The sequence below is a fragment of the Dromiciops gliroides genome, chromosome 4 (assembly GCF_019393635.1).
Source record: "Dromiciops gliroides isolate mDroGli1 chromosome 4, mDroGli1.pri, whole genome shotgun sequence".
Classification (NCBI taxonomy): Eukaryota; Metazoa; Chordata; class Mammalia; order Microbiotheria; family Microbiotheriidae; genus Dromiciops; species Dromiciops gliroides.
Genome location: NC_057864.1, coordinates 481,541,767 through 481,554,583, shown reverse-complemented (window position 1 = coordinate 481,554,583; position 12,817 = coordinate 481,541,767). Strand labels below are relative to the sequence as shown.

Here is a 12,817-nt window from a genome sequence, read left to right as displayed (position 1 = left end):
TGAGGGCACTTTTGCTTTTATATCCCCAGTGTCCAGCACTTAGTGGGACCTTAATAAATGCTTGTTGATTGATCATGGGCAATCTCCCAGAGACACAGTTTCTTCATCTAGTAATAATTATAGATAGCATTTATATAGTGCTTACTATGTGCTAAGTGCTTTACAGATATTCTCTTTTGACCCACACAACAACCCATAGAGGCAGGTGCTATTATTACCCCCATTTCACAGATGAGGAAACTGAGGCAAATAAGGTTAAGTGACTTGCCCAGGGTCACACAGCTCATATGTATCTGAGGCTGGATTTGAACTCGCGTCTTCCTGACTCTAGCCCCTTTGCCACCTAAGGAGATAACAATTTTCCTACTCTCTCATTGACGGGGCAGGGCTGTGGTGAAGAAAGTGCTGTACAGACTTGTGAGTGCAATAGCAATACATAAATGTGTCGTTATGACTTTCATTATTTCCTCCCCAACATGTGGTATACCTGCCCTGTCTTCCTGTGGGCAGGCGCAATAAAATGTGCGATATGGGCAGGACTCGGAACACATGCTATTTTAAACTCTCAGTAAAAGAAGAGGCATTCCCCCTCAAAAAGCGGGGAGAAAAAAGCACCCCCACACACACACACCGATTCCTGGAGGAGGGACAAAGACAACTTCATTAGGGAGGCTGGAGTTCAGCACTAAGCCAGAAGTGACTTTGGGAAGTGGACTGGAAGAAAGATCTGCAGCCAGAGCCCAGGAAGGGTTCGCTCTGCTGAGCCTGGCCATGTCTGGGATGGGACAGCCATCAAACCAACCAACATAGAAACCAAATCACCACAAGCTGAGTTCATCTTCTCCCTCCCTCTGCTCCCCCCAAAAATGCATCAGGTTAAGGCTTAAGTTTGGAACAGCCAGTGAGCCAAATGTTAGTTGGGTGAGCTGCTTCTGGACTGGGGAGAGGTAACCTGTGGCAACCCAGGCACCTGCTTTCTCTTGCTCTTTCCCCTGCAGCTATACTGCCTCCCCACCCTCCGCTTTGTCTTTCATCCTCAGAACCCACAAAAGGGAGTAGAATGACTACAAGACAAGGATAGGATCATAGACTCAGAGCTGCAAGGGACTCAAAAAGGACCAACGCTCTGATTTTACAAATAGGGAAACTGAGGCCCATAGAGGTAGGATGACAGGATCATAGACTTGGAGTTTCAAGGGACCTCAGGGACCACCTAGAACAATAGCTTAATTTTACAAACGGGGAAACCAAGATAAGATAAATGACTAAGGGTCGTAAGATAGATTTAGAGCTGAAAGGGACCTTAGCTAGTTCTGAAAGAGAAATCAGGTCTTCCTGACTCCAAACATCCTGCTCATTACCCAAGGCTGCCTCTCTACCAGGTCCCAGGTCCAGGTGGCTATTTCTTGGTTTGTCTATTCCCTCCCTATAATGGTTACTCATATGGTCATTTAAGGTTTACAAGGCATTTTTACACAGATTATTTTGTTTGAGAACAATCTCATAAGGAAAGGTATCAATCAATTAGGTATTTGCTTGGTTCTAGGCACTGGGGAGGCAAAGACAAAAATGCCTGCCCTCAGGGAGCTTACTATAGTCTTGACAGGAGAAACCATGTAAGTATATGGGTACATGCAAAAAATAGAAAACAGATAGGTAGTGACAGTTATCATTCCCATTTTCCAAACTTGGGCTCAGAGACCATCCAGTGTAATCTGCTCCTGAACCAGGAGCCCTTCTACAACACCCTGGATGAGCTGTGACCCTGAGTTTGCTTGCATATCTCCAGTTAGAAGGAGCTCATTACCTTCCAGAGCATCCTAATCTACTTTGGAGTTGATTTAAGCACCAAGAACCCCTTTGAGCTACTGAATTTTCCTCTCTTCAACTTTTACCCATTGTTCTTGGTCTTGAGACCAAGCAGAAATCCAAATCAATCTTCCTGGTGACAGACCTTCTGATTGCTACTCTCATTGTTACTTTTATTATTATTTTATCATTCATTGTTATTTTTATTGTTCTTCTTTTTGGTTTCAAGTCACCTTAATTTATGAATCCTTCTCCCCATACACAGGTCATTCTTTTTAACAAAGAATAAAAGAAAGAGGTGTAAAAGCAGTTTAGGAAAAACCAATCATATAGGATTATATGGATGATGTCCCACATCCATGATCCCCTCTTTTTGCAAAAGGGGAGAGGTGAATTTTCTCAGTTCTTTGAGAGTAGACATGCCAGATACGTGGCCAGCCTGGATTCAGAAAGACTCATCTTTCTCAGTTCAAATCCAGCCTCACACATTTACTAGCAGTGTGACCTTAGGCAAGTCACTTAACCCAACTGCCTCAGTTTCCTCATCTGTACAATGAACTGGAGAAGAAAATACTGAATCACTCCAGCATTTCTGCCAAGAAAACCCCAAATGGGGTTATGAAGGGTCAGACACAACTGAAAAATAAGTGCACAGAAATGATGTTATCAGCAAGGCATTGGATACGGGGATTAGGAAGGTCTGATGTCAAATCCTGCCTCAGACCGGGCAAGTCACAGAATCCTTCTGGTCTTAAATTTCCTTTTTTTTTTTTTTTAAATAAATTGATCTCTAAAGTCCCTTCCATCTTGAAATCTACATATATATGATCCTTCCTCTACTTGATAGACACATTTTCTCTTCTTCAGGCTAAATACCCCCAACTTTCTTCAACCGGTTCTCATAGGTCATATTTTATCACCCTGGTCAAGTCTGCTTAGGTCTTTCCTGAAATGGAGTGTTCATAACCAAAATCTTTGGACTCCAAATCCACTTGCTCCCATTCCATCCCAACTAGTATTACTTTCTTCTCTCCTTCTGACTCTCAGGTGCCAAGGATTCAGAATCCATTTTTGTTTTCTGTCCCTTCCCCTGCCCTCTGCCACTGATTGTCTCCCCCTATAGTAGGGAATATGTGGCAGCCTGGCCATTGACAATTTCTGGTCCCAGAGTTTCTGATGTTTCGAGACCTTCAGCACTAAGGATGCCCAGGGCTTGCTTTTTAGAGTGGTGATGAATAAGGAATGGATGGTATCCACAGGTAGAAGAGAGACTCAAGAATTTCTTTGGTGGTGGGGAGGGGGGAAAGACACAGAAAAGGGAGGGGCTAAGTGAATAAGGGAATGGAGGCTGGAGCAGGAGGGAGGTGAGGGCACAGACAGCCCTAGCAGTCATGAGTGCAAGTGCATGGATGAGAGATGAATAGTAAACTCTTTGTTATATCAGAGGAAACTAGCAACAGTGATCCTGTTTGTAGATGCCAAAGAAGTCAAAAGGGAAAAGAGAAAGACTAAAATCAGCACCAATTATAATTATTCATAAGAACCACTTATGACTATCATGTAACATGACTACTAAAAATAAATTTTTTTAATTTAATTTTTTTTTAGTGAGGCAATTGGGGTTAAGTCCCTCAAGATGGACAATTCCCATCCTCTGTTATCTTTGCCAATTTGCTATGCGCTCCTCATTTTTAAAAAAATTATTTTTAAGGGGCGGCTAGGTGGCGCAGTGGATAAAGCACCAGCCCTGGATTCAGGACAACCTGAGTTGAAAATCAGGCCTCAGACACTTGATACTTATTAGCCGTGTGACCCTGGGCAAGTCATTTAACCCTCATTGCCCCAGAAAAAATAAAATAAAATGAGGGAACATTAATTACTTCTTCCTGTCCCCCACATCTGTACCTTTGCTTAGGAAGTTATCCCCATCTAAAGCATAAAATCTATAGCTAGATAGATACTCGAGACCACTTCATCTGGAAGTTCTTAACCTGTGGTCCATAAAATTAAAAAAAATGTTGATCGCTGTAGTTCAATGAAATCAGTTTCCTTTTTAATGCTACATATTTTATGCATTCAAAAACACAATTCTGAGGAGTCCTTTAGGCTTCATCAGACAGGCAAAGGAATCCATGACACCAAAAAAGGTGAAGAACCCACAGTCTAGTCTAACCTTTTGATTTTACAAAGAGAGAAACGAGGCCCAAGGATCATGAAAATAGAAAAAAGCAAATCTGGAATGCATTCTCCTTTCTTCTTTCTCTCAACTTCCATGTTACATTTTTTCTTGCCCTAGTTTCCTGTAGGGCAGGCAGGTGATATAGTGGATAGAGTGCCAGGCCTGGAATTAGAAAGACTAATTTTCTTAAATTAAAATCTGACCTCAGAAACTTACTAACTGTGTGACCCTGGGCAAGTCACTTCACCCTGTTTCCCTCAGTTTCCTCATCTGTAAAATAAGCTGGCAAAGCACTCCAGGATCTCTGCCAAGAAAACTCCAAATGGGATCATAAAGAGTTGGACATGACTGAAAAACAACTGAAAAGTTTCCCCACAAAGTTCCCCTTCCCAGCTCCTTCTGACCCTAGGTACCCTATTTTAGAATGATTTCTTTTTTGAAATTGTGTGACCTTGGATAAATAACTTAGCCTCAATGGGACTCAGTTTCCTTGTCTGTAAAATGAGGGGCTTGGACTGTATGTTCTCTGAGGTTCTTTCTAGTTCTAAGTCTTCCTTGCTATGGTCCTGTGAGCCAATACTTAGAGCTGGGCTCCAATAGTCTAACATTACTTTGGATTCCTCCTTCATGAGTCATGTCTTTCTAGTAAGTTCCTTGAGGTCAAGGGTCTTTGATGTCTTTTGTTTTGGACATACAGACACACACACACACACACACACACACACACAGACATACACACATTTTGATCTCAAGTAAATTAACACCCTGGACCACTCACCTGGCATACATTGATACTGGCCCTGGCCGAGTTACCACAAGGCTCCTTACCCTGTTGTCCTGCGAATCCCAGAGCCTAAACACTGCCAGAGATATCTCTCCTTCCTTGAAGAGATGCCTTTTTTGTTTTTGTCCCCTGTTATTGTCAGCAAGTTTCATAAGCTGGTGGTAACTGTGTTTCCTCTGTTCTCCTTAATAGTATGCCTGAGAAGATTTAAGATGGACACATTGATCTTTCAGTAAATAGGCTGGTTTAAGGATGAGGGGCAGTGTGAGCTAATGGACAGAGTACTGACCTCTTCCATCTGCCAGAAGAATTAACTGGCTGCTGTTTTGGGCACCTCCATTGGCTTTCTGGTTGACCAAACCCTGATGGAAAGGTTGGGCAAATATTCTATCTATCAGACCACTGGGCAGATCATGTGTAGGGGGATGGGGCGGCCTCCTGCTAGCCTAGAGTCCAGAGCTTTGGCTTCTGGGGATTAGTGCTCCCTTTTGTGAGGTCATTCAGGGGCGGAGTCAGATGGAATGGAAGGAGACTTGAAGTTCTTTATTCCTCCCTAGAAGGTACATTGGGGAAAGAATCCAACAAAAGCCTTGGCTGTGTTCCCTCTGGGCTGCCCTGCCCTGAGTCCTTGAGCCTTGATTGAATTTATTTTATAGCATGATCCTATGAGAAAAACAGTGGTGATTCAGATCCCATCTGTGCTGCTTACTACCTGTGTGAGCAAGTCACTACACCTCTGAGCCTCAGTTTCCCCATCTGTAAAACGAGAGGTAGAACTGGAGAATCTTTTTGGTCCCAACTCGAGATACTATGATTCCCTGCCCGAAAACCAGGGGCTTCCAATACAACTTGGGAAATGGGATGCATTTTCTCTCTCAAAAAAATGGGGAAAGAGAAATGCAACATCGTTTTAGGGAAAATATTCACAGTAAAGTATTTCAAACATCTGAGCTTCTAAGGGTCAGAGTGACCTCCTGATCCCTGGCTGCCTGGGGATTTTGCATCAGATCACCCATCAGTAAGTGAAAAATGGGTTCCTGTGTGTACAATCTTGTCTGTGCTATAACAGCACTGGGTGCTGGGGTGGGATGTGCCCATTCCCCCCCCCCTTCTCGGACCACACAGATAAAGATGGCTTTGGCTAAATTGATGAACTACAAGGGTAGGTCTGGGATTTATCAACTGGCTTCAGGATCACCAGGCAATATAATTTAGCTCTGGCTTTTCTTGTAGCCATCAGAGACTTTCCTCCCCCTTCATGAGAAATCCCCCAAAGAGTTTAAAAATGCTACTTTGTGAAACATACCTCTAACCCCATCATACTGGGAAAATTAGAACAGCTCAGGTCATTAATTTAAAAAAGAAATGGTTGAGTGTTCGAAGAGAGCTTTTTTTTTTTCTTTTCTGTGAGGCAATTGGGGTTAAGTGACTTGCCCAGGGTCACACAGCTAGTAAGTGTCAAGGTCTGAGGCCGGATTTGAACTCAGGTCCTCCTGACTCCAGGGCCGGTTCTGGGGATTAGTTCTGGTTCACTGGCACTCAGTTTCTCCTTCTGTGAAAGGGGAATAATAAGACCCGGCCCAGAGGTGTAGATGCTTTGTAAACTTTAAAGTACTCTCTATAACAATCTTTCTATCTACTACTCTCTCTCTGTGATCATTATTTTTACCCTCCACAAACAAACTTCCTTCCCCCTTACTGGGACTTAGAAGGGAGTATTGTATGCCTTTTTATCCAATAATAAACTCTTGAGTTGGTGGACCTTCTTCTATATTTTCTCCATTCCCTCTGTGGGAGACCCATGAGATCACAGATCATAGATGACAAAGTTTTTTGAGGATTCTGAGATCCCGAAGCCCAGAATTTGAGAGCTGGGGGGACCTCAGAAGCTATTGAGTCCAACCCCTACCTGATCAGGGATCCCGAACCACAGCACAGACACATGATCATCCAGTCTTTGCGTGAAACATTCATCTAAGTTACACGATGACAAGTATACCTCATCTAATGGCAGCCGATGCTGAGAAAACAAGACATCGAGCAAACCTTATTCTGGAAATTGCCTCACTCCTTTTAGATAACGTTTATTGAGTCATTTTTCAGTAGTGTCTGACTCTCCGTGACCCCATTTGGGGTTTTCTTGGCAAAGATACTGGAGTGGTTTGCCATTTCCCTCTCCAACTCATTTTATAGATCAGGAAACTGAGGTAAACAGGATTAAGTGACTTGCCCAGGTCATATAGTAGGTGTCTGAGGATGGATATGAACTCAGGTCTTTCTGACTCCAGGTTGGGCGCTCTGTTAGCACACTATGGTAATCAATCTCTGGTAGACTAAAGCTTCCTGAAGATAGGGCCCCAGTGCTTGCCTTGGTGTATAGTAAGTAATCTGCAGTGTCTCATACAGGGATTAGTATAATCAGCAAGTGGCTGCATTATCATAAAGTTATAGAAGTGGAGCCATAAGTGACCTCAGAGGTCAGCCACTCCTATACCTTCATTTGACAGATTGGGAAACTGTGGTTCAGAAAGTCATGACTTGCCCGAGATCATAAAGTATTGAGACTGGGATCAGATACTACGTTCTTGTTCTCTCTGTCTCTGTCTCTGTCTGTCTCTGTCTATCTCTGTCTCTGTCTCTCTGTCTCTGTCTCTCTGTCTCTGTCTTTCCCTCCTTCCCTCCCTACCTCCTTCCCCATTATCAAAGTCAGGGGTTCTTGGTAGATTAATTTTTTAACTTACACATTTTGTTCTTATATCATCCTCATTTTCTAATATATCCCTCCCGCTCCTGCACTCAGAAAACTCCCTTTTAAAGAAAAAAAAATAACAAAAGGGGGTAGGGAGGAAGTCATTTAGCAAAACTAAGAAAACCATCAACTCTCTCTGGCATTATATTCAGTGTCCTGAATCATGGCGCAAACTTTAATTGGTCCTATAGAAGAATAACAGTACCTGTCTATTAAAGAATGAAATTATGATATGTGCAGGTAATGGGATTTTACTGCTCAGGTGAGGGAAGACTAATATGAAGAATTCAGGAAGCACGAGAAGACTTACATGAACTGATATAGAATGAAATTATTAGAACCAGAAAACAAACTGGAGAACTCCCCTCAGCTGCCAAGGAGATCTTGAAGTACAGGTCTGACCATGTTGCCCCTTGCTCAGTGATCTCCAATGGTTCCCTGTTACTTCCAGGATGAAATATAAAATGCTCTTTGACTTTTTTGTTTTTGGTGAGGCAATTGGGGTTAAGTGACTTGCCCAGGGTCACACAGCTAGTAAATGTCAAGTGTCTGAGTCCAGATTTGAACTCAGGTCCTCCTGACTCCAGGACCTGTGCTCCATCCACTGCGTTCCCTAGTGGCCCCCTCTTTGACTTTTAAAGTCCTTTTTAAACTTACTCCTTCCTAACTTCCCAGTGTTCTTACACCTTAAACTCTCCACAGTGACTCTGGCCTCCTTGCTATTCCCTGCATACAACACTCCATCTCCTGACTCATGTATTTTCACCAGATGTCCTGGAATGCTCTTCCTCCTCATCTCCAACTCCTGGATTCCTTCAAGTTTCAGCCAAAATCCATGCTTCAGGAAGAAGCCTCTCCTAGGCCCACTTTAATGCTCTTGCTTTCCCTCTGTGATTATCTCCACTTTATGCTGGAGATAATTATAATGACCACACAGTAATTATATTGACCAGACTAGACCCCAGAGTAGCTTGGAGAAAATGCATCTCCCCTCTTTCTTTGCAGACGCACAGAACTATGGGTATGGACTCATGCATATTCCTTAACAAATGATTGGTTTTGCTGAACTGCCCTTTTTTTCTTTTTTTTCCTTTTTTTGGTTCTTTGCTACAAAGAATGACTCTGGATAGGGGAAAGAGGAGGAAATATTTAGAAAGGAGGTCATGTAAAAACAAAAGTTATTGATGAAAATAAAGACAAGAATCAACAAACATCAGCATCGACCAAGATGACAAAATCCCACCATCACTGCAGCCCCACTTTTCCTTGTTGAGAATTGTATTTCCAGAGAGGCAGAAGGGGGGAGAGAGTGGGGGGTTGAAACCTATTTTAGGTCAGAGCAGAGATCTGGGTTTGTACCATCCATCCCACCTTTTTTCCCTAGTGTATGTGCAATGTTGCGTGGTTTCTCACACCTTGTGTCCTGTCCACTGTCTTAAACAAACTTGCCCCTGAAAACAGCAAGAGAGTTGAGCTTGATCCAGTAACCAGGCAGACCACATTTAAGGGGGAACTGAGGCACAGAAGCATGAATAATAAAATGTTTGCCTAACAACAAAAAAGCTCAAGTGGCAGAATGAGAGCCCAGGTTACAGGACTCTGCCCGGTGCCCTGCACTCCCACATCTCTGTGGGGCTGGCCCACAGTAGCCAAGGCAAAGCCGAGAGCATCAGCTGTGGAATTCAGAGGACCTCAGAAATCATAACAATGACTGCTTTAGAGCAGGAGGGGACCATCATGGAGATAGGATTGGGAGATTTAGAAGGGGAAGGAACATGAGATCACAGGGTTTAGAGGAGGGAATGAAGGATGGGAGAACTGTGGAGCTCGTCCTGGAAGGGAACTTAGAAGGCCACTGAGTCCAACCCTTCATTTTACAGAGGAGGAAACTGAGGCCCACAGAAGGAGGATGACATGCCCAAGGTCACACAGGTAGGAAACAGCAGGATTGAAAATTGGAACTTGATTTCTCTTTGATTCCACATCTACTCACTGGCTACCAAAGACACACAACCTCCCCTACCAATTTTGGAAGTAGCAAGATCTTGAGCTTTAAAGTGGGAAGAGACTTTAGGACTTGGGATTCTAACTTTGGCAGTTAGAGATGGAAGGGACCTCAGGAGTCATCAAGTCTGACCCCTCATTTTACAGAGGAGGAAACTGAGGCCCACAGAGGGAAAGTGACCTCCCTAAGGTCATACAACTCGCCAGGATTTGAATGCAAGTCTTTAGTCATGAGTTGTCCAAAACACAGTGCAATTCTCAGTCTCTCAGTCTCTCTCCCTCCTTACATGGGCCACTACTCTGACAATCATTAGACACTGTAGTCATTTGATTTTCAAAAACAATCTCTCCCCCCACTCACCTCCCCCATCTCACCCCTCTCCCCATAGGAACATAATTGTAGTTCCCTTCTGCCAAAGGGCTAATGTACTGTTTCACTCTGGAGTTAGAAGTAGAAGGGACCACAGACACCTGCCATAAAGTCAAACCTCCTCATTTTCCAAATGAAAAAACTGAAGCACAGAGAAGTTAGGCAACTTGTCCAAGGTCACACAGCCAGCAAGCGTCGGAGATGGGAATTGAACCCAGGTCCTCTGCCTCACGGACGAATGCTCTTTCCACTGCGCCACACTAGGTCCAAGGGGTAGGACTATTGCCAATCCTGAGAGAGTCTGCTTTACACCAAACTACAGCCCTATCCTTGTGTGGTCTCCCACTTTCTTTTCTCCTCTTGGCTCTGAGAGCTGGGCCAGGAGTCTGCTGCTCTGGTTCTCTCTCTTTTTAGGAACTCAGACTCTAGGAGAGAAAGGGGGCTGCCTGTTACTTCCCCAAGAAGCCCCAATTTAGGAAAAGTCAGGGTACAGGGACCCTGGAAATGAATGTAGAAACTGCCTAGGGAAATGCTCTCATTGTACGGATGAGGAATTTCTGGGAAGGGAAATTCCTTGCCCCAAGTCGCACAGCTAGTAACTGCTATTCATGGTTCCAGCTCGGGTGCTCTCATTGCAGATGGAGGATCCTTTCCATCACACAACTGAGGTGCCCCCAACAGAGAGTTCGGCCCCCTTCGCTTGCCACCCCCCTCACCATTCACCTGGTTCCCTTTCTTGAAACCTTATATCTCCCAACCTTGAGGACCAGCCCGCTGAATCTTGCCGGGATCACCGGAGTACTGCTTCCCAGTGGGTTGGACGGGGTGCCAGGTGAGCGGGGAGCTCTCAAACAGCTCTCTAGGTCTTCGCTTTAGCGGTACAGAATGTCCCAGCCGGGTACGATAGAAAGTGCTCTGGTTCTGAAGCCAGAGCAGTTGGCGTCAAATCTCTCCTCTGATGCTTACCACCTGTGTGACTTTGGGTAATCACTTCATCTCCACCCGCCTGGGTTTTCTCCTCTGTAAAAAAGAGGGGGCGAACTAAATGGCTTCTAAATTCCCTACCAGCTCTATAGTTCTGACCCTCAGAACTTCTCTGGGCCTCAATTTTCTCATCTGCAAAATGGGGGAGTTGGGTTCGATGACTTCCTAGGTCCCAACCAGATTCCCTCACCCACTTTAGACGGTTTCTGTCTGTCCCAGGGGAGGGGTGTGTGCGGTGGGGAGGAGGCAGGAGGGTCAGGCTGCAGGTGAAGCGATCTCCAGGCTCGCAACCTCCCCACTCCCTGTGTCCCCTCCCCAAGCCTCTGCCCTCCCATTGAGTGACTACAGTTCCCTCCTCTTCCCAAGTTGCCTTAAGAACCTTCCCACAAGGCGGAGGCTGGACCCCGGAACCCCCAACGCGCAAAGTTCCCTCCCTAGCGCCGACCGCAGTCTTACCTCCTGCCCGGAGCTCTTCTGGCTTCCAATTGATTCCCTTACTTGGGAGGAAAAACGCACAAGCAAGGACTGGGAGGAAAAAAAGGCAGAATGTCTTTGCAAGCCGAGGCTGACGTCTGGGTGGCTTACCCCCACGCAATCCCCAAGGTTTAGCCCCACTTCTCCATCTCCCTGGATAGCCAGAAAGGGGGAGTGACTGCCTCGGGGAGGGGGACTGACTGTGGGAGTGAGAGGGAGGGGCCGGCTTCCTTGCTCTTCTGGCTGGCTGCTACCCCGCTCCTCTGGGCTCAACCTTCCCCTCCCCTCTGCCCACCCATCCCCCCCCCCCCAGCCCCAGTCTAACAACCCCAGTTGACACTGTTAAGGTGGAGCTGTCTGTCCCCAGCCACTGCAGCTGAGCACTTCGGCAGGGCTGCGGACCAGCCTTCGGTGTCTCTGCTTTCTGAGCCCCCTTTGGGGCAATCGGGAAACAAAGTCAGGCTGGTTTGGAAAGCCCTTCTCTGGTCTGACTTGCATTGCTGGGGAGGTGGTGGGGGACGAGAGGTAGACAGAAGTCAGTGGAATTCCTCCTGAAGAGTTCTGCTGTCCTGAGGATGTCTGATATGGACCCCCCCCCATCCCCAAGCATCTCTTGTAAACACTAGTCTCGCTTTCACTCCCAACTTGTACAGAGCAAGACCTCCTTAAATACCCAGACCAAGCCAGAGAACCAGAAAACAGGCTCCCTACTTTCTTCAAAATCACATTCTGGAGTTTCCCGCTGGTTTACCAATCATAAAACACCATCCTGGGAGGCCATGGAGGTTCTGTGCACGGAATTTGGAAACAGGGGACCTGGGTTTGAATTCCGCCTCCGCTACTGTTAGCCTCTGGGGTCTTGGGAAAACCAAGCTTTCCCTCGCGGAACCTCATTTCCCTCATCTGTAAAATGAGGGGGTGGCACTAAGGGTCCCTGCCAGTTCTGAGACATTTCCTGTGAGACCCAAGACTGGTGTGGAACCTGTGGGAGAGACAGCTCCCCACTCCACTTCAGATGCTCTGTCTCCTGTCCAGAGAGAGACAGCTGGACTTGTGGGCATTCATTGAGCCTGCAAAACCTCCCAATTTGCCAAGTGTGTGTGTGCGTGGTCTCTCAGAGATCCCATGCAAATGATAGGTTAGAGGTTTAGTGTGGGATCTAGGATCCCCTGGCTCTGTATTTCTGTAGATCACTTGCGATGCTTCTCGGAAATGCAAAAAGTCTCGGTAACCAGAGCTGGGGGCAGTGGGGAGAAAAACATGGAGGAAGAAAAAGCATCTAATCTGCTCTTCTATCTTTGGGGTATATGCCTCCATGCTCCGAAGTGACCATTTCAACCATGCAGCAATTCTATCTACTTACATTTTGGGTTTGAAGTTTACATCCTGCCTCAGACATTTACTTTTTTTCAAAAATGGAGATAAAAATAACATCCCCCACCCCTTGCAGGTTTACTTCGAACA

General features: G+C 45.6%; 1 protein-coding gene across 15 annotated transcripts in view; it reads right to left on the bottom strand.

The window, feature by feature from the left end:
• Positions 1-11,615, bottom strand: part of DGKG (diacylglycerol kinase gamma) — a 157,246-nt gene extending 145,631 nt beyond the window's left edge. For all 15 annotated transcript variants that reach the window (XM_044004932.1, XM_044004940.1, XM_044004946.1 and 12 more), the window contains exon 1: positions 11,336-11,615. The gene's annotated coding sequence lies outside the window, so the exon portion shown is untranslated. The remainder of the gene's footprint in view (positions 1-11,335) is intronic.
• Positions 11,616-12,817: the final 1,202 nt, after the last annotated feature.